General features: G+C 39.0%; 1 protein-coding gene across 9 annotated transcripts in view; it reads left to right on the forward strand.

Annotated features, from left to right (window-relative positions):
- Positions 1-26,106, forward strand: part of LINGO2 (leucine rich repeat and Ig domain containing 2) — a 5,916,036-nt gene that overhangs the window by 5,378,861 nt on the left and 511,069 nt on the right. The window lies entirely within an intron of this gene.

The raw sequence follows: 26,106 nt of genomic DNA on the forward strand, positions 1-26,106 counted from the left end.
TGTAAAAAATAGAAACTCAAATTCTATCCAAATATTACATTTTTGGAAACCTCTATGGTGTGGCTCAATACACCTGATTGTGCTGGATCTTGGAATGAACTAGAAGGGAGGAGGGTCTTTAGTAATTTTGTTCTCAACCCAGAATAGGCAGAATAGGGTTGTATCCACCACGAGCCCTTCTAAATGTTTCATTAATTAGAATTAGAAGTTATATATGATTCATAAGTGAAATTATCAGATTATGTTGCCAATATGCTTTGACCTAGGTGGAAAGAATGAACGTTTTTATTCTGAATTCTTGCAAAATGAAAATGTATTACTCTTAAGAAAGTTGAGGGATTCTCAACTTCTTTACTTGGAGTGACCCAATGAGATCCATCCTTAAGAGTGTTTAAAAATGGAGAATGGTTTGGACATCCATAAAGTTAAGGTAAAAGTTGATTGCACATTAAACATAGACAGTAAAAATACGCTTCAACTTCAATTTATTTGCAAAAATGAAACATACCTTTTTTGCCAAATAAGACTGCAATGAATGGGCAAGTGATATAAATCTATATTGCCACAAGGATTCAATTAGTTGAATCTGCATTATGTATAGTTTATCTTGATGCTTCACTAAATTAAATAGCATGTTTATGCCTTGTTGTAATAGTCAATGCAATCTAAAGTACTAATCCGAAACCCCAAAAGAGATTGTTAATATTAATTAAGGACTTGTCAATAGTTTATTTAAGAGCCAAATTAATCAGTGTATGTGATATAAGGGTTACAAACAAGTGGATTGAACATTCCAATATAGATTGCTAGCTTTTTTACCTGCAGGGCCCAGTGTGGCAATAGCAGTGAGGTTCAGATTTCTGTCCACGTGTTCTCAATTGCCATTTTGGATGTATTTATGAAGACGTCGAGATGGCATGAGGTCAGGCAGTGCATATGTGTGTTCCAGATTCCAGGATTCCACAATGACAGCAGATTGCAGAATAATGCAAAATAAAGCTAACCTCTGAGCAATTACGTAATATCTTTTGGCAAAGAAGAAACACATTTTCTGGCATAGAATAGAAAGTATGCAGGCCTCAAGGAAGGTGGTTATTACAGAAAATTCAACAACAGCGCCTTGGTGGAAAGTTATTCTTTCATTTCTATGTGGCCCTTTTGTAAATTTGGTCAAATCTTATGCTATTGAAGTTTGGATGTATACTGATGACACTTCAGTCCTTCCCAATATGACTAGAAATCTGGGTACCGTTGCCATCACATTTAATGTCTGCTTATCTACTGTTGATTTGTGAATGTTGTGGAAGATTTTAGAGCTAACTAGCTTAACTACCTGACTTTGCCCAGGATTTCAATTCTCAGATTTTAAAATCTCTGATCTGTAAGTGTCACTTCAGTTTCTTCAGCAGTTTCATTCCTTCGTTGTTCAGCAGTACTAATTCTCTTAACAGCAAGTCATGTTTCAGTTTCTCCAGCAATTTTGTTGCTTTGTATTCAGCTGCACACATTCTCTGATTCGTAAGTTTTGCTTTTGGTCTTGAACACTTTCATTGTTCTGCCTGAATGCATGTTGAATTCTATCAGCTTCATGGTCTTGAGATATTTCATTCTTCAGAATGTTGATCATGTTTCAGCTTTCAATGTTTTGTTTTGATTCGGGTGGGATAAAATACTACTGTCTTTTTTTCATGGCATTTCTTTAAAAATATGTTTGTGGGATTAAAGCATTAGTGAAAGGAGATAATACAAAAGAAAGAAGCATTTTCTTCTAAATATGGAACCGATTCAAATCAATTGATTCAACTATGTTATCTTCAAATTGTAGCAAGCAAAAATCCATTTTATGTAATGAGGGTGAAGTACCTGTCCTTTCATTGAAATTAATCAGGTGTTGATCATGTTTCACCTTCAATGTGCGATGGTGAGCACTTTCTTCAAACGACCTGTACATAACAGTGTAACACCACAAAATGCAATACAGAAAAACAAATCAGAAAACCAAAAAAGATTAATTATCTAAGGAACAGGATGACCTATCGAGCCAGAAATAGTTGAATTAATTCAGCAATGAAATAAAGAATATTCCTTACAAAATACATGACACCCGACATCTCCATTCATGAGGAGTTGCGTCCCCAAGAACGCCACATGCACACCCACAAACAAACACAACTTTCTTATATATATATATATATATATATATATATATATATATATATATATATATATATATATATATATATATAAGAGAGAGAGAGAGATAAAAGCAGACATAGAATAAATAAAATGAGAAAGGCAACCCTGGCAGAGCAAAGGAAATGATATGCACTGACTGTGGCATTTCCTGGTGGCCCTGCCTCTTGCTTGCTGTCATGATAATAAGGGATGCCCATCAAACTGCGTAGCTTGTCCAAATGTTGCAAATTAACTTGGGAATGGCCTTTATTTTCAAAGCCAGACTTTTCAATACAAATGTACAGATATCTATTTTCTTCCATCCATTCTACAACCACATAAATGGTATTGGAAATGTACTTACTATTTAATGCCCATCTTTAATATGTTTTTGGAGTACACAGATTAATATTAATAAAACACATCTGTCAGGTGTGAATTCCTGACCCCAAAAATCAAGAACAGGACATTCTACATTTTGAGTTCAGTAGGAAATAACAAGATGCAAATCCTAGTGCAGAGAAAACTGCAATGTTTAATGTGACTGCTGTTATTTTAAAGAATTAGCTATGCTATATTTGAAAGATAGGCTCAGAACGAAAGTGTTTTTTTTTTTTCAGGGAATACATCAAACCATTTAATTAAAGTCAAGAACTGGATCTCTTCATATGTCCTTATAACACAGATAACGTGTTCAAATGATGTCCTTACAGCAAAGTTGTATTCAAGTTTAAAGGGGGTAATCAATATGTAATGTGCTCATTTATTCTTCTATGTTAGTAATTCATTTCAAACTATATTGTTTTAAAACTTCAGAATAGGACTGACAATGCTATTGAGTTTTGTTTTGCTGTGCGTACATTGCAAAGTCAGGTCAGCATTGTAAAATGGAGAAATACACCCAGAGGGGCTGAAATAAAAGAACATAATTTAAATGGTATGTAAGTTTCAATTCTCATTTGAAGGGAATGCCGAAGATCCCAAACATTGCCACTCTAGTTGGAACTGGTTAGAATATTATTACTTGTAATGGTCATGCCTGATGGCTGTTAGGCCACATTGAAATGCTGCAGCATTGTATGCAAGGCAGGTTTTTAAAAGAGATAAGCCGTATATATGTACTTCAGGCATTCACTATTTGACAGAAGGTTTTGGCTTCAAAGAAGGTCTGTTACATGGTTTACTTCACATGAACTCATACAAATGCTTTAACAATGAGAGGTGAACAGAAAGGTGACTGACATTCAGATGCCCTGCGATCAGGCATCTGCTTTAAATTGTCAGGTTGAAAGATTATGGAAAATGTGCTCTACCAATAGAATTTTGCATTGGCTAGTGTTAACCTGTAGAGGGAATGTTAAGGGATGTACCTTCATTGTCCTCTCATGTATAAAGCTGCAATTGCACACGAGAACACAACTATGGCATAATTCATGGAACAGTGCAAACTGTGTAAAAATAAATTTTGCACTGTTCCATGAATCAGGTTGTTTGTTGGCAGTGCAAAGTCACCTTGTACCAGTGAAAATTCACTTTGCGCTGTGCAATAAATTCCATGAATCAAGCCCAAAATATGCAAACTAAAAAATAAATCGGTACATTAATAAGCACACTCTGATTAACTTCAAATATGGATAGTTTGTAGAAAATAGTTATCTATATCTGAATCTTTGGATGCTCCTTTAGCAATTACCCAAAAAAGGTAAAATGCATATAACTGTCAAATTTAATTGCATAACATTCATTAATCTATCTAAATGATCTCTCCGATTTACAGAATCTAAAGATCCAACTTGCATATTTTAGGCAGAAATTACAGTATTAAAAATGAAATGATCATCTCTTCTAAAAGAGCAAATTCCCCCCCACCTTTTCTAGTCAGGTGGCTGGAAATGCATTTTAGACACAAGAAGGGAGGTATGAGGAAGGTACAATCCCAATTCTAGTGTATCCTCAACATAGGCAAAGCCTTGAACATGAGATACCAAACCACTAGGAGATAAAGAATCTCCAGTCAAACTAGAGAAATTAAACTAGCTGGTCAAGTTGGTGCACCTCAAGTCTCTATAAATACTCCCGAGACTGCTATTGTAGAAAAATACATCAATACAATTTTATTAATATCATACCACAGCAAAAAGGCGTAGTGATCAATACACTACAGCATTAAAACAAAACACCAAACTAGAAGAAGTGCAAATCACCAAATAACAAAATCTACATACACATATGCAAAAGAGGAAAAGCAGACAATAATGGACAATACCTTGTCAGCTTATGGACAAAATTGGTAAATACCCATCAACTGAAAAAGTGACATGTGCTGTGTAAATGGAAACCTCCATCACACGTTGTCACTTCAGTCATTCTGCTCCAACAAACTCATTCTCATTCAAATTTGTCCCAACATGTTTCATTCTGGAGTGTATCGTAAAGAAATTGAACAGAAATTCATCAGGGGAAAGTCTGCACAAAACCCAAACATATGTTATTCGGAGTTGGTTAAGAAGACAATAATACACATAAAATAATACAAATTTACACAAAACAGCAAAACGGGAGCATATACAATCACTCCCAGATACAACAATAAATATCATATTCAAATGGCCTCCGTTTGGTCAACTCCTAATGGGGGTCTGATTTTTATTTTTTTTGTTTTGTTTTGTTTTTCTTTTATGCATGACCAACAGAGTAATTCCACATCTGAAAAGAGAGTGTAGAAGGCATCATTACTAAACCCGCACTAAGTAGACTCTATAAATCAGTAAATAAAAACCAGATAATTAGATAATCAATTCCAATTAACGAGAACCCGTCATAAAAACTGGGGGCACTCTTTCATTTGTAGTGACAACAGCAATAGACGATCAACAATAAGGGGATACAACTCAAAACGGAAGGTGAAGTCAGGAGAAGTATAAACCGTGTAGTATGGGAGCTGAGCGCAACTCATCCTCATATTAACTAGATACATCGTTGAGGAAATCTAGGAATCCTCTCGCTGTTACAATTCTCAATGGTATTACTCACCAATTCAGATGTGAGAAAAACACCTCCAAGTGCGGGGTATTTGGTGGTGGAATCAAGAAGAGGCAGTCCACTCAGTGTTCAGAGAGTGTCTGTACTTGTTCTGAGTTCTATCAATGGTATAGTCTACTACTCCTCCGTGCTAGAGAAAATCAAGAAGAGGAGAGAAGTATAATGATTCTATGTTCATAAACGCGTTAAAATGATCAGGAAGATGCAGGAGTTGCTGCTTACTTATATCGTGGAATGTGCCACTTAGAAAGGTAAACAATGGTAAAGCGTATCCTTTGGTCTTGAAGTGCTGCTACCAAGCATAAATCGCGAAAAAGTGCGGCCGTCCAGCAAGAAAGGACCATCTAGACAGAGATTATCCTAATGTGAACGGCAAGAAACAAAAGGCAAAACGTGCCCCAGTTAATAGGTCCACACATACAGAATGTCATTGTACTCCTAGTGCTGCAGCTCTAGGTGCAGGTACATACCAATCGAAAGTGAATCAGAAGGTTCGGTGATCAGTTCGACATCGAGTCGTCACTGCACTGTGGTCAGCATTGAGGATCAACACGGTCTGTAAAGTGGGCACCGCGTGCTGGATTTAGCAAGCAGTGTTCCTAGTATAGTGAACAACAAATGAAGTGGAAGAAGGAAGTCAGTCCCTGCAATCATTCAAGGAATAGTATGGATTCGAGAAGTATACGGACAAAAGTTTCTTACCGTCTAATACTGAGTGCTCTTCGTAGCGGACTACTGTCTTGGTTACCTGCTAGCAGCACTAGCGTAAAGTCATGTGGTTTCGAATGTCTGGTTTTATACGTTGCGTGAAACCATACCTTTGACAAGCCACTGGTAGGTTTAGAGGTAAATATAATGGCATACACATTGGATGGAGAAACAATGGCATATTGGCTAAGGAAGAGCCAGAAGGGTAACACATTGGAGATTGGAGAGCAGAAGGGCTAATTCTACTCAGATGGCAGAACTGTCAATTGACCCAGGCAGCGAGAAGAACAGCATATAGAAGGAAAACCAATCTGTGCTTGGTGAATGACTTCCAAATAGGCCACCTGAACTGAGGGTTTTCTGTCAGAATGATGCCTGGCTGACTGTATTCCTTGCCGGGTCCCTCAAAATCAGAGGTTACATTTCAAAAGGTAAATCAACCCCAATCATCAAACAGTCTAATGTTGTTGAGGGTAAAACCTGGGAAGATAAAAGGAGTGGGCATGCAGCTGGGTGACATTTGAAAACAGGGACGCAAATGCTAATAGCCCAATGTTATGTGTCCTTGTATATGTAAAATACAAAGAGAGCTGTGTTTTTTTTTTTTTTTTAAGGCCCTGCCCATTTTGCAGTGAAAAAGAAAATCCAAATCTGAAAGCATGTTGGCTGCCACTTTAAAGTACAATTGCCTTTTGTAAATTTAAGTATTATTTGTTACTATTGAAGTTGGTGTGTCATTTAGATAATTGTGGAATCATCACCCACTATTGCCTAAGAAATATCATGCAGGTAATACCGCTGGTGGAGAATATAGTATAGACGGGATGTTTTTGCAAGGAAATGCATGCTGAAAGGTTTAATTCTGTTCATGAAGATCTGTGCGAAGTGCAGTCCTCTGCTTTCCCCTGCCTTTCAATGCCAAGGCAAATTCAGGTATAATGTGGACAGGAAGATGGTCTTCATTATCTGTTACTGGATCATAGTACATCTCCGGCCCATCAATATCAAACGACTGAAAGTATTACATGAAGGCTCCTTTAAAACTGGCCATGTGTCCGGATTGAAAGGAATACATTAATGTTTAGGGAAAGCCACATGCACACACTGACAAATGAAAATAACAAATCCATATTTAATGAAAGCCACATACACATACCCGCCATTCAAACATATAGACGTGGGTTCAAAACAGAACACCTAGATTCCAAGAACACTACCTGTGAATTAGTTACACAAGTTACTTTGTATATGTACATGGCCTAACTCTTAGTCCCATGCTATCTGGTAATTGTCTATATGTCAAGCAGCAGCCACATAGTTTATACATTCACACACCCGTGTTGGGGGTTTCATGGAGTGTAAAGGTATTTTGATTGTTATTTTTCCAATTATTTCTCCGGTACCTTACTCATCTTGCTTCCAGAGAAAATCAAATTCTTTAGACGTACGTGCATTTAGTGAAATGGTTCTATTGGGAACATAGTCATGTATTATAAAGAAGCTAACACTAAATAGAAAGTTAGAATGCCTTGTGTCTTTTAGATTACCATAATATTTAGATGAAGATTTCATGATTGAAAGTGGATGTGTTTATGGGCCTATAATAGTTCATATAGCCAGGTAAAACCTTGTTTTGTTTAAGTATTTATTTTGGATACCTACAATATTGTAGTAGTCTGTAGGGTAAATCTGTAGACCCATTCAGTCAAAACTATCTGCTTCTTTTAAATACATTTGATTTTAGACTACCTCACTGTCGGTTCATATCCCTGAAATGTGAGGTGGGAGGGATTGTATAAATGGGAAAATTAGATTGGCATGGCACGTCTGTATGAGCCAATATCAAAACATATAAATATTACTCAACAATGTGCTGTAAATGTTTAAAATTCAAGGAAATACATTTGGACACCATTGCAGAATGACCTAAAAAGAGCGACAACTTATGCTATCCTGTACGTGAAAGAGTCCCAGCTCATCAGAGATGGTTACTAATCTGGGTGCCAAACTGGATTCCCAAATACCTATGAGTCCATAAAGATTGCAGTCATGATGTTTTCAGTTGCACAACCTAAATATGTCACTTCTGCATTTTCACAGAGATTGCTGCTCTTTGATGTCTGTTGTCTAGGTTAAACTTCTCTAACTCACCATGTCTTGGACTACCCAACTATGCCTACAGCAAACCTCATAGAGTAGAGAGTATGGCTACATGAACTTTCCTGTACTCAGAAGTAAATGATCACACCTTCCCTGCACCAGAATCATTGAACTAGTTGTCAGTCGAAATCTTTAAACCAGTCTTTTTCCAAGCCCTGCGTTCTTGGCATTAAAATATTTGTATCTCGAAGTTTACTAGAATATTGGGTTCTATATCTTATATCTGAGTCTCTCACCTAACCTTCAGTGTTTGTGTAGCTCAGAGGACATGCCTTCTACCATCAAGCAGCAAACATTTGGAATCCACTAACTGATTATATTGGCAATGCAAAACCCTCTTCACTTTAGGAAGGTTCCTTTCGTTGAAAATACCTCCGTTAAGGTTGTCAAGTTGACATGAAATCTGCTGCTGGTAACAAGATAACGTTTGAAGGTAAAATAAACAGTTCTCTGAACCCTTTTTAAATGCAGATTTGATTTCTCTCCAAATTGACTGTGCATAAGCTCAGTTTGGTGCAAAATGTAAATAAGAGGCACACGTCTCAGAAAAAGTGGTGTATTAGCTGACTGTGCTGAGGTATTGGAACTTAAAGTGCAACAGTAGAAACATTAGAAAACTATTGTAACTTCAAATCCAGTTTTGTAGGTTTATGGCAATTAGGGTAGTTATTGAGTGGGCAACTATTTAGCAAATCCATTGGTTGGTAAATTTATAGAACATTTGTAATGGCAATTCATGATGAGAGGGAAATCAGATTTATGTCAGGCATGCAGGAGATTAGTAGCACTTTTAGCACATAATAGTCATAGTTACATTACAATAAAAAATATCGAATTCCTCTGAATCATAACCTAATGACAATTTGAGTTTACTTGTTCTAAGTGAAGAACAAAAGCATATGCTATTTGCGGAAAATAATATGCAAGAGATTAAAGCAATGAATAGTGATCTGAAAAACTGTAATAGTCCTAGTGATATGGAGTATGCTGAAATATTCAAAACATTTAGCAACAAACTTTTTACTCCTCTAGCTGCTCCTGGCGTAAAATATTGGTCGGTAATTCATAGGGTCACTTCTGTCCCTCATCTTAAATATCAGATTACCACTGATCGCTTCCAGGAAGGTGGTGTTGGTCCCTGTGACCTATTATTGGCCATTTAAAAGGCTAAACGTCTCAGATGAAATGAGAGGTATTCGCAGTATAAGAACACTATCTAAGTTCCATTGATCATAGAGGCCTCTAAAATGTGTCTTTGTAGATGCGTAATTGTCAACCTTGTTCCATTGCAGAGTCCCATGATGGCTTAAGATTGCATAGTAGCATAATTACAGCACCTGCCTTCAGTTTTAGCTTGTGAGGAGGCATTCATCGTACATCATTTTACTCTTAAGAGACTGAAAGGTTGAGCCAGTAATTAACAGTTAATTGACACTGGAACCAGCTTGCCCTGTGTGAAGAGAAGTGGGGGTAGAAAGAAGTAACTTCTGAATGTTTGTGATAGCTGAAGGTGAAGGTGACCAAATAGAACTGTGCTCATTCTGTTTGTTGAAATGGTAGCTGTTGTTGAAGTGGGTGCACTTTGCCATTTGGACAGCAGAGGGCAACCTAAAACCGATAAATGGAATCTGCATGATGAAATGATTGCTGTTGTTGAAGTGAGTGCACTTTGCCATTTGGACAGCAGAGGGCAACCTAACACTGATCAATTGCATAGCAGCACTCCAGCAATAATTGTATGGAAAAGCTTTGTCAATACTTATCAAATCCACACATGAGGCATTTATGTTGTGCAAAAGAGGAAGTCCTTTATTCATTTTAAGGTACTGGACATGGAAGGTAGCAGCAACGTTACACACAAAGCAAGGAACAGGAATGTTGTGCATGCTACGGGTTGGCAATTCTTAACATGCTAGAATTGCATTATACTGTTAATCAGTATACTACTGATTTCTAACAGTTGAATCCAAACTAGAATCTGATTCAAGGAATAGGACCCAATTACAATTTAGGAATCCCAATATTTTGCCACTCCACCAAATCACAAGTTTCATTACTGAAACTCTTCCTTTTCCGTCTGCTTGTGTGTGGAGGAACATTCCTCAACACTTAAGCATTATTTCCTGGGGTATTATCCACGAGATATGACTGCACGTAGTTACACCATATGTCCCCAATGGTGTCCTATATACTCATTGGGACATAACAGAAGGATCTGCATGACTCTTAATCATGCCGACACTTCACGTTCTGCATGCTTATATAACATGGGGTAATGCTAAATGAATTTGATAGTATTCATGGAGGTAATACCAGCAACCGTGTAATCAGCCCCTAGAAGGATAGTACATCAAAAATAAAATGAAATGAAAACAGAATGGAAATTAAATATATTTCATAAAGTATAAAGTTGAAGAGAAAAACCATTCAACATTTTTGGCCAAATCAAGCTACCAAGTGCCTTTATCTCTTTAAGGAGCACAAATCAAGGATTGACTCTTTTGAATATTTTTGATGATAAGCTCTCAATGAATTCAACAAAGGTAGCAGGCGCCCCTCTCGTGGATTAACAAGGCATGATAACCTGTTCAGTGGTTGATAACCAGGTACAGTGAGCAAAAAGTGTGTGCTGCAAACTCTCATCTCAGAACAGGTTATCATGCCATGTTCCTTCTGGAGAGGAGAGCCTGCTACCTTTTTTTAAAATAAGCTCTCAATGGTTGAGTCATTTGAGCCAAGTCAAAACCCCCTTCCGTTCAGATTGGTTGAGGCAGATTCAAGCATGCTCACTCATGGCTTATGTACTTATGTATGCATATTAATATCAGAATAGTGTTAGCCTGCCAGTTACCTTATGCAAATAAAATAAGAACTTAAACATAATGAGGTCCATCTTCAAATTGCTGTAATCGATGTTGATTGATTGACTGACATTATTAACTCAAGCTCTAATAAACTGATAAAATCAAACGTTTGCTCCCCCTGTAGCTTCATAGAGAAGCAGAGTGCTTGATTATCAATATTGCTAGATAGCCCTGCACACAACAAAGGCATATCAGTAATACTCCTACTTCCTGTACCTTTTCCTCCCTATTGGTGAACAATTCCATCCATCTGGACACGACGGAACACTATTTTTTAGCATAAAAAAACATTGCCCTTTTTAATTTTTATTTGAGGGCCAGCACACATTCAGCTTTAGACCCGCCTTCCTGAGCCCATGCAGCCCTTTTCTTCACACATTCTGGATCAGACACGCATAGGATGTGCAGGACCTCATTTTAGTCCTTCATTAATCTTCCTGCCAGGTTGCTGTGGTTGCCAAGGCAGACGATCTCATTTTAGAGGCTAATGAAACTAGATGGAAATCTGAAGTTCCTCAAAAAAGGGCTAAACAAAGTACTGGCCATGCTGAGGGACCAAAATGGTCAGTAGTTTTCCCAAATACCTGCTCAGCTGTGGTTCCCTCAAAAAGTGCTAAGGAATCATCAAAAGCTCCTATATCTTTATCCAAACCATCGATGACCTCAGACAAATCTGTGATGCACATGGTTATGTGATTTTACCGACCACAAATAGAGTGGTAAATTTCATCGTGGAAAAAATACTGGAAAACACTGATTTGTTTATTTTTTTATTTGGGAGGTTGTCCAAAAGATTAGACCTGAGAGAGGTTGTGTAGTTGTTTTAAACTGCACAATTCTATGTTTCCGAAGGCTGCCCACCAAGGTCGAGGATTTTCTGAAGACTAGCCAACCTCAGATATCTAATGATGAATTCAAAAATACCTCTGTTATGTGGGCGCCTGTGTTAATACATACTATCGTATCCTACCAATTATCCACCTTGACTCCTTTTCACACACACACACAGATCTTTTTATTTAAAGAATATACGTTAAATTACAATAATGTAAATTGGTTATTCTTAGTTGTATCCAACCTGTTCTCCTTGTTGATATACTATTTGATATTTACAATGCTGATACCAATATTATTCCACAATTTAGTTTAACATGACATTACAAAATAATCAATTTTCATTTACTGTCCTTGCTTCTAATACCATGCCGACACATGTTTTCTGTCCATTAGGATCATCTTTATGGCTATATTTATTATAAACATGTTGGATACTGCTAAGAATAGCAAAGTTACATTATTCTAATGTAACAAACCTTGTTTTTAGGGTATCGGGTAATAATGTCCCCAAACATAATGTCTCCATACATAATGTCGCTGGGAAAAGCCATTGGCGACATTATATATGGTGACATTATGTATAGGGACCGGTTGCGGGGATGTCTCCTGCTCCCCTTGGAAAAAAAAAATAAATAAATCAGCGCTTGTGGGGGTGCCCCCGCATGTTCAATGTAATAATAATGTAATAATGTCTCCAGCGACTTTTTTGTCAACGGACATTTTTGCGAGGACATTATTACATGGAACCGTTTAAAGTACATATTAACACAGACGCCCAAATACCCGTGGTATTTTTCTATAAATCTGATTAAAATGTTAGTTTGCCCCAGAAGATAAACGTTTACTTCAGGATCTTTTAAGATTGATATTGTCTTACTCGCAGTTACAGACCAGAAAATGTATTTTGTCTCAAAGACCCCAATAATATGGTAGCGTTTGGTTAGTTGTTAGCGTAGATTAAGTGTCAGGGTAAGTGTTAGGGTAGAAGTTATGGTAAGGCTAGGGCTAATAGAGTAATAGTTTGGGTAAGTGTTAAAGGAAGAGATAGGGAGTTTGGAGACATGCTAGTGATGTTGGTGTAGTATAGGGGTTCGGATAAACCTAGTGGTTAGAGCAAATTAAGCATTAGGGTAAGTGTTGGAGTTTCAGTTAGGGTCAGGCTAAGATTAGAATTAGAGAATGGGTTTGGGTTAGGGCAAGAGCTATGTCATTTGTGGTGAGATGGGGTTTGAGTTAGGTTCACGGTTAATTTTGCATTGATTTTTTTTTAATTGAGCAACATGCATATGAACTGCTTTAGCGTGCTGAATGTTTAGTGTTCTGTAAGAGTTCAGTGTAGTAATTAGAGGTAGGGGAAAGTTTAGGAATTGTGTTAGGATTATTATAGAGGTTTTCTTAAAATTCGGATCATTCTTAGGGTTACAGCCTTGTATTTTTCTGTATTTAAAAATAGCTTTTTTGCCGACCATGTTACTGGCAACATTGTCATACTTTGCATGTGTTGAATGACTACATTTTTTTAAATTTGTTTTTGCTGGCTACATTTTCACATGACTACATTTTCCTGGGGACACTGTAACATAGAACCAATAATTCTGATTTGCAATATTATTGGGCTGATGCATTTAAGAGGTGGATTCATTTCACCAAACACTACAGTAGGAACATGTATTTATTACCATTGTTCGAGGCACTTTCTTTATAGTAGTGATCACATGTATACTTTCGCTCATACATTTTCTAAAGTTTTGTTTTTGTTGAAAGAGGATTCAGGTCCATGCACACATCTAATGGCATGTTTCAAATTGTTATATCAGCCATCATTTTCTTTCTACACACCAATATCAGTGAATGTAGAGTTAGCATGCAGTCGTAGGCAAATCAAATAAAATATAGAATGTCCTGGTTGTGGGGCATGTCTTTGGCTCTTTTACTCTGATGTGTGCAATGTAAACTATGATAAACTAATGTTGATCCCAGATATTTCTTACAACCCCCTTTATTCTCCAACAAAGACTTCCGTCTGTACATTTTGTTCACCAATGACTGTAGACTACACACAGAGTGGGACTCTTCTTTCTGCAGTCACATCTTTGGCCAGCCTTGTGATCTCAAGGGCCCTGTTAGAACCAATGCAATGCAATGCAGTACAATAGTAATAATAGTATACATATTCCCACCATTTTATATTTTAATTAACATTATGTAGTATATGCAGGTATCAAGTTCAAAAACAATATTATAATTTCCCAACAGAAAATATTTCACAAATAATATTTCAGAATGTGAGCATTGACATGCTGCTACGTGTACAGCATCAAACACTACCCCCACCTCAAATGTTAACATAAAAAAGGAACACACATATGAAGTTCATGTTGATACACTGCAACATCACCTTTACAAGTAAACATTGCCTGATGGTGCCTTCCTCTGTTTTCCATACACAAACCTTTCTCACAGAAATGTTTCATGGTCTAGAAAGACAAATCCACCAATAGGGAGAAGCCTAATAAACACACAAAAACATATATCACAGCATGCACTATAAACAGGGAATACTTAAAATGCCTACACTCCATTCATTTCAAGTCCAATACTTCATGGAAGAGGGGAATCTGTTTTACCAAGGGGCTTCCGGAGAAGAGATTAAATAACACTGTCAAGGCTAGATACTTGCTGGTCAGTGGAATTATTGAGTAATGTAGGTAAATTACACATCCAACAATGATGCAATCAGTATGAGCGCCCTACTCGGGAATATGATTTGTTCTCAATTAGGATATGTCACTCCGCAAAGCTGTGCTTAACCACAGTTCAGCTTTTAACCACATCAGGCTCTTGTTCCGCAGAGCCTCTCATAGTTCACGACGGAGTGTTTGTAAACATTAGCAGTACTGTCATCTTTTAATTTAAATATCTGAGCCGCCTGAACTGTTGACATGTCCTTCTTCAATATGTTTCCCCTATGATTGATAAGTAGGAGAGAGCAAATGGTGGGAAACCTCAGCATTCGATGTATTGAGCCATTCGCTCCCTGAGGCAGCTAGCACCCCATATCCAAATAAACCCCATGGGTGCCAGGTGGCAGAGAAGACGCCATGGTTTGCACAAGACAGTCATTTTTTCTTTCAAAGATGCCCTTTTAACTGGCATCTGAGCAATGGAAGTACTCTGAAGTTCACTTTTGTGGGGTTTAATGGGGGCCCCAGGATGAAATGAACTGAAATGCCATGTTAGGTCCACAATCTGCAGAAATACCTTCTGGTCATGGGAAGGCACCCTGGCAGACTGAAAAGCCACAATCAAAAATGTCAACACTGTCAGTGTGCCTATTGAATTGAAATGTAGGTACTTCTGCAGTTGAAGCAAGGAACATGTGAACAATTCAACCAGGCTGCAGAAGGGAATTGGAAAGCCAAATTCTTGGCTGACAGACAAAAGGTAGCATTTCACTTGCAACTGCTACACATCAAAATGCTGTGTGCATTGAAAATCAAGAGTACAAAATGGGACTTGCATGCAATTTGTCAAAGCTCGAAACCAGTGGCCTACTTTTCATTAGAGGCAATTGCATGTTTTAAGTATGATCTTGCTGACACAGAGAGCAAAGAATAAATGGTAATTCTGAAAACAAATAAGCAGTTAACATGGAAAGAAGTGCACTTGCAGCTTAATAACAATGAACACATGGGAAAATGGATCTTCATCACCAGATTCATGTGAAATGTGTATCATAATGGAGATTGGACTTTGATGCCATGATGAAAGATATTTAAGGACTCGTGTGTGAAGAAATCCACATTTAAAATCACCAGTTTCTGTTCTGAACACTCAAACAGTGACCTGCCACATCAGATGCTCCATCTGATTTAAAGGCCAAGCCCTGCATTCCCCTGTTATCTTGAAATCCCTTTGAGGTTTCTGCAGAGTCAGCTTGTGCTGGGCAGAGGCTTTTATTGGGGTGGAGTCATGAATAATGGCAACTCTTAATGGGTTCAACTCTGTAAAATCCCCAAAATTCAATAAATGGGGTGGTCCTTCTCTAGACTGACCGGGGGGATGACTGGCAATCAAGACTGCCACACAATGCTAGTGACCCATCTGGCCAGAGAGATAAGATCACTTCTGCATCCATTAAGCTTGGCCTTTGACTGTGCAAGAATTTTGATGGGCATCATGGCTGGCAGAGTAAACACAGGAAACAGATGTCCAGAGCTCCTGTTTAGTGGGGAAATGATATGTAATATTCTATCTAAGTCAGAATATGCATATATGGTTAGAGTTTGCCATAGAATTGAATTAAGAATCATAATTTGTTCATTTTCTCAGGAACCAGTAATGGTTCAAGTATAATTAAAAAACTGACAAAGAGACCTACCTGTTGTTGATTTAACTCTCATATTCATGGCAACAAAAGTTACAACTTAAATTGTGATTTTGGATCTGCAGAAAATGTCAAAAAGAGGAGCTTTGAGGAGGCGATGGCTTAATAACTTAGATGTCTGTAGAAAATTGCATGTTGATTATTGTTATAATTTTTGAATTAATCATGAAAAAACATTTACACATGCAACATCATATTGAGATGAGACACATTTCTTTACAGCTCTAATTACTACACTGAACTCTTACAGAACACTAAACATTCAGCACGCTAAAGCATTTTATATGCATGTTGCTCAATTCAAAAATCAATGCAAAATGAACCGGGAACCTAACTCAAACCCCTTCTCACCACAAATGACATAGCTCTTGCCCTAACCCAAACCCATTCTCTAATTCTAATCTTAGCCTGACCCTAACTGAAACTCCAACACTTACCCTAATGCTTAATTTGCTCTAACCACTAGGTTTACCCTAACCCCTATCCTACACCAACATCACTAGCCTATTTTAGTCATCTAACTATTATGCTTAAGTGTAACTTTGCAGTAGCTGCCATGTAGTGACATTTTAAGGGCAAAAATGTAAATGTGTAAAAAAAATACAAGTGGGCGGACTGATCCCCTCCCAAATTGGCCTTGGTAAACTGAGGAGGCTAATCAGAGAAAAGAGGCCACCTCTTGAAGAAGGGGATAGCAAACAATTGTCTAATCAGAATTGATGACCAATAAACTGGCATTTGAAAATCAGACATTTTTGGGGTGGTGATAAAAGATTCATAAGGAGGCACACTAAAGGATCTCTGGAAGAAATACCTGGGAAATGAATGAGGTTTGTCAGAAACAATCTGGGTGGAACTACTAACCACAAAAAGCAACAGCGGCTGGGGATCTTTCACCAAAGGAATCAGGAGAAGGAAGGTAGACTGGAGAATATCCATGATTGATGTTGGATCTTTTACCAGATTCTTGTTCTGTACCTGAAAGATGACTTAGTTGTCCTTTCCTATGTGCAAACCTAGAAATGATTATGTAAGTTAACTTGCCCAACCAACTTGTCCAACTAAACCTAGTCTTGTGGGGATATGCGATATACTCGGTTTGTATGCAGGGACAAAAAGTGTTTCCCCAAAGGAACAGAATAAAGTCCCTGATTTGAAAAATTTGCTTTGTACAGAAAGTGTGTAAGTGCTTGCTGAGAGAAGGGAGATTTTGCAATGCAATGCAATTTTGCAGTCTAAATTTACTGGAAACCAATGAGATCCTAAAACTCAGAGGACAGAGTAATTCAGACGCATGCCGTTTCTGTAAGAACGACACAAAGTTGGAAACCATACGCCACCTGCTCTTAAACTGTCCAGGAACAAGAGAAATAGGCGAGAAATTCCTGCTACCACACCTTTCGGCATCATATATTAAGGAAGAGGAACTGTGGTGGAGCCAACACTTGGACAATCGCCACAACACAGACTCTTAAGTTTATTGTATCTTTATGAAATCTAAACCACTATTCAAACATCAACAAACTTAGCCACTAGAGCGCTGTTGGCTGAAATTACTTTTCTTCTTGGTTTCCTTGGTTCTATTCTTTACACTTCGAAAGCATTGATCGTCCTTCACATGAATCTCTTCATTTGAATCTCTTCCTTTGATATGCAGTTTCTTTTTTCGATATACAGTTTTTGATATACAGTTTCTTCTGTTTCTTCTACAATGTTTTGTAAAAATCATTAATTTGATTAAATCAACTAAATAAATAAAAACAATTTAAAAAATGCAGAATAGGGAAGAAAAGGTTTTCTACAAACATATAGGAACGTGTTTCTTTTAAAAAATTGGTGTGGCGCTTTTGATTGGAGGTAGGGAGGGGAATAATTCCCTTTATTAATTCTGGTACCATAAATATATCTTACACTTTGTGCTTCCACTAAGGAAAATAATTTTGACTAGGAAAAAGCACCAGTCGAAAAGGGTCATTTTGTGTCCCTGTATTTCATAGAAATCTTCTGCAATATCATTGGGGGACAAATGAAAACCTCTTCTTTCTGAGTAGAGCCATATTAATAGGAGTTTCAGGAGCATATAATGCGTTTGCACCCAGATATGTTTGTATACCCCCCAAGAAGTTTAAGATTTCTAGGGGAGGGTTGAGCACTAATGGAGAATCTGCCCCGCTCCTTGAAGCTCTTCTGTATTCAATCTCCCTTTGGGTTTCAGCCATTAGATATTTGTTTCGCTCTTCACTTCTTAATACATTGGTAGATAGGGAGTCCGATGCAGTGTGTATTATTTATTCATTTTGTTTCTTGGCTCATGAACTCTCGCTAACTCTTCATCCACTGAAAAATTCTCTGAATCACTTATCCCTAAGACTGAGATTGGCTGCGTGGCTCCTGGGTTAACTCGCCCAGGAGTACTAGTTGTAATTATCACTTGCCCCCATGTTGCTGTTAGAAGTACTTCCATCTGTGTGATTAGTCCTCAAGGCTACGTGTCCATTTCTTTTCAGTGACTGTAGCATCTTATATATTTTAACGTTGCCAAGATCATTAACGCCTCCATCTGATGTGTAGAGTCGAAAGAGGTGCTAATGTGCCAGATTCACTAACAAGCAAATTACTTGAAAATACTAACTCTGTTCCAGTGATGTGCCATCTTAGAGCACCTCTATATTGTGAAACTGTGAAATGGGCAGTACAGCCCTGAAAGATTAAACCAATAATGTCACGTAGGCTTAGCTGAGCATATGTGAAACTGTTTGCCCTCCTAGTCGTTATAAAAAGCAAGTGAAGCTCGATCTCCAGCAGCTCACCACCCCACACTTTCAGGAAGAACTGTACCTCACTGCTACTGTGGACAATAGAAGACAAAGAGCCTGATTCACAGAAGCATTTTATAATGGTGCGATCCCACAGTAAAAAGTTCTGTGAATCAGGCCCATAGGGTGAATAACGTTCCCCATGCCTAAAGACATGGCAGTCGACAGAGTTCTTTCCAGGACTTGGAGACTCTGAAAATGACACAAAGAACCGACTTACAAGTGCCTTGCATCATATAGACCTGTCTCATCTTGCCATGTGCCATTCACGCCGATCTCCTCTCTGCTCCAAACTCTGTCTCCAACCAAAGCCCTATGTGGATAGGGACCATAAACCATCAGACCTAGAAGATTTATTTAACAAAATGAAATGTGTAGGAAATCACATATACCACCCAGCCATCGGAGTTCTCTTATAACATCTAGTATAATTGGGAGCACATATCCTAGTACACAGAGCATTTGTTGTGCACAACCATTGATTTGAGAAGATTTACAATTATCAACCTCTTGCACCGGAGGACATGATTTTCACAATGAATGATGCATTACTGACTGAGAGTAGCTAGTGGGTAAATTCTTGAACCTAGGCACACATGACCTGCTTATAATCCTGACTTTACAGTTTGACCCAACCAAGCGTAATCCTCAGTAAAGGCCATCAGGCCTCAAATGCTACACATGTGCAATGTAGAAATCAATGGGACAGTGTCCAGGTTACATGCTCCCCTCTCCTTGTTGTGCAGACTGGTTTCTGATGCCACTGTCAAAATATTTCTTTTGTGAAGAGTATTCTGGTGCTAAAAGGACACCCCGTTGTGTGGCAGTTTGATGTCAGGGGAATAGCTTGGGGGCAATGTCCTGGCCTTGGGAACAAGACGATACAATGAAACATTGTTTCGATCCCTGGTCAAACTATTATAAACTGGAGGATTCTGGCATTAAGCACAATATAAATCACCCACTTGTATAGGTTCAATGTATAAAAAGTTTTTAAAAAAAGAACACCATAGATTCTTCTCCAATATGCAAATTTCCTTTTCTCCATTTGCATAATGTACCTTCAGTGAAAGCACCATCCACTCTCCCTTATCATGGAACCTACAATGGCATATAAGGAGCTAAGGACCTCGTAAAAATTGTGGAACTAACAGAACAGGCAGCATTTGTTGATCCTGCCTGTTTTACAATTATGCATGAGTATGGAAAATGATTAAGATTTAAAGAAGCTTACTTTGACATGGCCGTAATGCCTCCATGAAATGTGGAAGTAATGGTGATAATTTAGTTCGACAAATTTAACACAGCTAGTAACACCAAACGTGTAATGAGGCAGTACGTGGTGTTTTTGGACTTAAATGTGATATTTTGTTCTCCTGAAACAGGTTAGTCTAATTGTGCAACCTACGCATTTCATTAAGGACAATAGGACTCATTGAAAGTTTGCCCATTATTCAAATGGAATTATCGCCAAGGTATACAGGACACATAAAATGTTTATAGGCTTTACCGTAAGCAGGAATTCAGCTGCAGTAAATCCTCCAATATTTTGAGTTCAAAGAAGGAGTTGCCTTCAGCTACATGCTGGACATACACTCATCACTTCAGTTTCAAAGTCAGAATTTGGTGTTGCAGTAACATTGGCAGTAATTACATTATTGCTGTAAGGATAGCTGTAATGGAATTCCTCTCACAAATGTACTAGGCCGCACAACACACAATGAGGCCAACTGCATCAGTTTCTGGCCGTTCAAAAAATCAAGTATAGTTCTAACATTTCCCAAAAAGGGAAGATTTGTTTTCCTTGTGTGGACCGATAACCCATTAATGCTTGAGTATTTTTCCAGAGTCGTCAATCTTTCAAGGTCTCTAACTAAAATATGACACTGACATCTCATAAGATGAATGGATAGAAACTCAGGTCTATCTTGGTTGGAAATGAAAACACATTAAGAATTATCTAGGTCACTGGCAAGATGTGAATAAAAGGATCCAGCACACATCATCATTCAAATATGTTTGATCTTATAGCCTTGTAGAGCACACATTTGTTAAAGATCCATCAGTAATAACAACAACAGATCAGATGGCTGTAATAAATTTAACACATTGATCGTCTAAACGGATGCATTCAAATGCCTGGCTGAAACTCTGGGACCAATGAGTACAGCTGGAGGCAAATCCTCCCATTTACTTAAAAAAATCGGGCAGTTGACCATGACGAAATTACTGTTGCAGTAAATCCGAAAATAACCCACATCAAGTTACATGGACTTAAACATGGGGATTCACTCAGTCTTTCCCCCACTTGTAATCCCACAATATATTCAGGGCCGAGTAGGAGTAATGATAAATGTGTTTGGCAGGAATTCTGCAGAAATGCCCCAGTAATACTGCCAAACTCCTAATATGATCCAATATTTATCCGGCGAAGTCTGTCGAGGTGGCCTGCTTTTTTTTTAATCTATTTTGTTTTTTTTTTAGATTATAAAGTATTCCAGGCTTCCTAAAATCCAGGTACTCTAAATCATTTGCTCTGCCTGTATCTATTCATCAGACCAACTCTTCAAAATCCCCTGCATTGAAAGATATTTAATAGGGGTTTCGCTGACAACATTTTGTCAGCCTTCTCCCGCTTGAAGCTGGTGGACTACAGTGAACTATCCCTGAACTAAGGCAGTGCCCCACTACATAAATACATATAGAGGAAATGGTGCTTGGTGTCTGGTCAAACCGTACAGTAATGGTCTGCCTCTCGGAGTTGGCAGACCTGTGTGTTCCAATGGTGGTCTATAAGGGCTAACAGCCATATTGACTCCTGAGGTATGCTGAACCCACCATTATCACCATTCGCACCCAGCATGAGAGCTGGGAGCGAGGCACAATAGCAGGAAGAGCAATGCAAAAGGAACATCTGAGGGGTGGTGCTGGCCACTGGGAGGCCCCAGAGGCCCCTAAAGCAAGGGGAATGTCCGTTAGACACTCCAACCCCAAATGCCCTTGGGAGGTGTGTCAAGGAGAGAAAAGGCTGGAAAAGAGAGAAAGACGAAGGAGAAGTTAAAAAGTCGCCCAGTTGTATACCAAATAGGAGTAGGGTCAAGGACTAAACAAGAGGGCAGAACGTGCAGAAACCCTCTTTGCATGGCATCAGTGGGAGTGGTTCTACTCGCCTTCCCACATCTGAAATATTATATCTGATATGCACAGTGTCATTAACTAATGAGCTGTATTAAGGGTGTGCTTTATCTTGGATTAACCACAGCAGAGTTACCTGATGCATTAAGGAGTAATGTGCTATCTGGACCCAAGAAGTTCAGCGGTCACAGTGAGGGGGGTGGGAACAAAGAGGGACAGGCCTTGGGAATCAAGAATGTTAAAGATGTACCATTGCATGCACATTGAACTAACTAAATAGTAATTTATTCTTGCAAGAACATGGCGGGGGGGTGGGGGGGCTTACCAGAGGCAAACAAATTGGAAGGTGAAAACCTGTTTTAAGAAATTGAATGGGTTGGTATCCACCAATGTTACCGAATAGAAAACGGAGAATTACTTCTTTACTGAAATCGAAATAACAAAAAAATCAAATGTTTAATTAAAATATATATGGGGTGGGGTAAACGGGTAGAAAGGGGTTTGGAGGGGGTTGGAGAGGATTTAGAAGCACAACCCCCCCAAATAACAAAAAGAAGAATGATTAAAAAAACTATTCTCTGAAATTACGCGCGGTAACATCACATAGGTCCGAATGGGAAGACTTGCCATTGCAAGAATAGCAAGGGCCAAGAATTAAGAAACTATGAAGGTAAGGTACTTCACTTCATGGAGGGAATCGTGATTCCCTACGGGGAGTTCAGCATAGCTCCTGCAGCTCTCAAATACCTATTACCCGTAAATTAACGCTGGCTAATGAAGGTTGGAGGGCAGCAGAAACAGGGTACCTGAAATAAAGGTGTTGGGCTAAGTGTGGAATGGGGCCACTAAGCAAATGAAAATAAACTAGGTAGATCCAACAAATGTGAGAACTGCCAGCCATGCATCCAGGGGCATTGTGTAAGCCGCACTGAAGCTCGGTGCCAAACCTCCTCCCACCCCGCCAGAGAAAAGAGAAACCCCCAGCAACAGAGGCGACATAGGAAAAGGTGCAGGGAGAGCTTCAAAATAAGTAGATAAAATGGCGGGCAGGGAATAACTAAGCTGGGAAGGTTACGGCTGGATTCGGCCCACAGTCCCCACATCCTAAATAGTGGTGGCCCGGGAGCAGGTTGCTAATGGTTACATTCTTTTTTTTCTGACTCTCCTTAACTTCAATAATATGCTCGAACGTGAAACACTCCCCTGGTTACCCCTTGTTAGTCCGATTCCAGTCCGCCTTTTCATCTGTAAATATACCTGCAGAGTTCCCTACTTCACTGCTGCGTGCCTCACGAAGACACCATCTTTTAAAACTGAACACCATTACCAGTCCAACAACTCTCCCTGCCTTGGCATGTTCTCGTTTTGTTAAGGTTTGGTCACATGCAGTGAACGATTTGGCTCGTGTCTGTTTTCTTTGTGTGCCTTCAGGCTCCTGACCACTGTTTTGCCCTTTAATGAGGCAACTTTTAATTTTTCACTGTGGGGCACACATTCATGATGCTGTGTGATTTGCATCTAGCAAGTACACCACGTATGCGCTGTATTTTGGTTTCAGTTTTTTGTGTGGTTTTTTTTGTAATTTTGCGTCAGCAATTGCGTCCAAGCGCTCTTCTAAATCGACATTTTATTTCCATTATCTCGGGAGGACCGCTCAGGGGCAACGTGCTTGCCTTGGATGCAAGACGACACAGCGCAACACATGTTCGATCCCCGGGTGCGCGCTTAGAAACCTCTAGGTATTAAGCGTGTTATAAATAAACCATTACAATGCATGTTTCTATTGCCAGTAAAGTGCACCCCGCTTTCCGGTAAAGAGGTGAAGCCTGAGATCGTATTCCCTCCCCAGGGGTCTCACTATGAATTCGGTAGGATGTGTGTCTTCTGTGGATTAAGCCATTCACTGCCTTGAGATGTGTATAAAAAATATAGATCGATAGATAGATAGATAGATAGATAGATAGATAGATAGATAGATAGATAGATAGATAGATGTCACAATTTCCATACTAAGTCACTGAAGTTCCGGCAGGAAATTAATGAAAGAGCTCCTGTTAATATCGCAAAAAACCCTGTGCCCCTTTCCCTTTAACATAGAACGGCTGCCTTCTTTCAGTTCTGCTGAAAACACGAAACCTCGGGTGTCCACTCCTGTGCCTAATACCCTCTTTGTTTGCCTGCACACTCCCTCGTTTCACCTGTCGCCCCCTACCTTCCCGAGAGAGCTTAGCTGATTTCTCCTCCCCTCTTCGTGCTCTAGACACAGGGAATCTGGTTTCACCAGCCTTCTTCAGACACAGTAAATATGGTTTCTTCTTTGTTCAAAGCCCTACCACCTGCTAGACAAAAAACATCTGGCTTCACCTGGCGGCCCCTTTCCAGACCCAGATCAGGTGGTCTCTCCCTCCTCTCTAAACCTTGGCCCAGAATACCTGTGTTCCCCGCTTCCACTCTTCCAAAACACAGCACCCTTGACTTCATACTTCCAGTCGAGTATTTAAGCATAGAGTACCTAGTGATAGGAAGGAAGGCATTGTTTTTCATCACCTTTACAATAAAAGAAAGCAGATAATTTCAATATTAATGAATTTCCTAACGCAGAAAGGCACAATGGGATGTGACTTAATTTGTAAACTTCTATTCAACAATGATCATGACACATTATTTACCAAGAACACCTTGTATCATGAATGCTCACACACTTGAATGAAAAGTAAAAGCAGTTCATTTTCTGCATAAAACTGGAAGCCATATCTAAGTTCTCAGAATATGTACAGTGTTACCTTTTTGTGGCAAACTTCCGGGGCACCGTGGTGCAGGGATGAATATTGGATTCTGAACCATCAATCAGCCCCACGCACACCTCTAGTACACCAGGAGGGATCTGAACAGATTGGAAACACAAGAAAATTATTAACTTACATGTCCAGTTGTTGGTAACGTGGACAGAATGGTAGGCTTACCTCCAGAAACTTGCAACACAGCTAAAATACAATTATTACCCAATGATAAAAGGTTCTGTCCAGTCAAGGTTGTATAAAAATATCTACTTTATTATGATCACAAGACAGTTCTAGTAACACTATGAAATACAATCCTATAAAGAAATGCAGTGGACAGGCAGTTTCAAAGAAGGAAAGGTATGCACTCTGGATACTGACAGGAGAGTAGTCAATATAGTAAATAATCACAACAGTTCAAGAATACTTGGTTTCAACATAAAGGGAGCAATGGGTTATAAAATGTCACTATGTCAGTCTAGAAAAATGGATACCTCTACTTTGTGACCGCAAACGCATTTTGATGACCGTGGGCCAACCGTCTCATGCACGATATGGTAGAATATAGGTTTTCGAGTTTGCCAATGAACGGCCATTTTGATGTAACAAGAATCGCCATTTTGTTTTCTAACCATTGCTCATTGCTTTCTGTTCTTATTGCTTCGCAGTATATTTTCTGCTTGCACTGCTCGACTGTAAAACATTGTTGTCTGCACGTAAAAAGGACAAGGCCGCAGGGCCACGAGGATAATAAGAGTTTGTTGAAACACAACGCAGGCAGCGCCAGGAAGAATGCCCGGCTCCCTCCCGAATGTAGCCTTGAAGCAGAGCTGCAGGGCATTTAATCATTTCGCAGCTGCCAGCCAGTCTCGTTATATGGTAGAATATGTTAGAATAATGCAGCTAAAGGCTTGAATTATGCTTTTCTTTCGGCCCCCCTTTGCTGAGCCCCGTTAGAGTGTGTCGGCTCCCAGGACACAAATAGCACCTCATAGATAGCAAGGTCTGGAATGCAACTCTTTCCCCCCCGTATGTAGCTCGCTTCCAAGAACAGAAGCGCTGTGTTCTGTTCAACAACTGAAAGATGCCTCCGCACTCACAAATGGCAAATTGTTACTAGAATAGATGTTTGAAGGCGTCGTAGTTGTCGAAAATATCCATCACCACACCAAGTTCAAAGAAACCCAATAAAGGGGGTGTTA

The sequence above is a fragment of the Ambystoma mexicanum genome, chromosome 6q, assembly GCF_040938575.1.
Source record: "Ambystoma mexicanum isolate Mex_15411 chromosome 6q, UKY_AmexF1_1, whole genome shotgun sequence".
NCBI lineage: Eukaryota > Metazoa > Chordata > Amphibia > Caudata > Ambystomatidae > Ambystoma > Ambystoma mexicanum.